Consider the following 1,129-nt stretch of genomic DNA (forward strand, 5'->3'; position numbering starts at 1 on the left):
TTGTTATTTATAATTTGTACAATTAACCTCCCTGTAGTTCGACCCCGGTCTTGCCGGGTTATTTATTACTTCGACACTTCTGCATTTGGGAGAAGACATTAATCTTTTAGCCGTGTCATGTGTGAATATATTATAATAAAAAAAGGTCATATATATGTGTGTGTGTTTTTTTTAATGTATGTTTTGTAAATGTTAAAAATCAAAAAGAAAAATGAGTTTAATGTTTTAATTTGTATATAGTTAAGTGTCTTAAGGACAAATAAAATCAGGTTGTATTTCCCATGAAAATGTAAGAACATGTTTCTACATATATTTTTGGGATTTAATAACTGATTTATTAAAGCCTTAAAAATTTGACTAATGTTTTAATTTTTTAAATCACATCAAATCACAAATCAGCTTACCTTAGGTAGGACATGTTAGGGGTGGTAATACCTTCCCTACTTATAATCAGTCTATTACCTTCAAATCTCTAACAACAACCAGTACACTTAGGTTTTCTAATAACCTTTAATTAAATACTAAATGACGACTCTCAAATCAAACAAATAATGAAAAATTGTCATTGATGCCATGCTGAGATGTGCAATAGCATGGCTATTCCACTAGGGACAATGTTATTTTCGACATTATTGGATCAAGCTTTATGTTTTCAATTTATTTAAGTTTTTTGAGTTTTGCCTTATTTTATTTTTGCTTCATCCATACATTGCATAAAATTATTTCATGCATAACATGTTTAATTTTGAAAAGCACGCACAAGCTTTAGGTTAGGTGGGAGACTAGAAGCTTACCTTATGACTTTTAGTCAAGGTTTAAATTTGTATCAACCCCAACTCATCATTGAGTGCTTAGACTAGTAACAGTTGGTATATATGCCATTTTAAAGCCTACAGAGCCCCTATATTGCCTTCAAGAGGGTGATCATTGTGACAATGAAATATCTCTTTTTAGAGACCAAGTAGTAAACCTACCCTATGTTTTATGTAAAAATATTAGAACTTGCCTTTAGGATATTGACATGACTAAAAGATTGATTTCTTCTTCCAAGTGCAGGAGTGTTGAAGTAATAAATAACCCAACAAGACCGGGGTCAAACCATAGGGAGGTTAATTGTATAAATTATAAA

This window comes from Populus euphratica, unplaced genomic scaffold (assembly GCF_000495115.2).
Source record: "Populus euphratica unplaced genomic scaffold, PopEup_1.0 scaffold279.1, whole genome shotgun sequence".
Taxonomy (NCBI): domain Eukaryota; kingdom Viridiplantae; phylum Streptophyta; class Magnoliopsida; order Malpighiales; family Salicaceae; genus Populus; species Populus euphratica.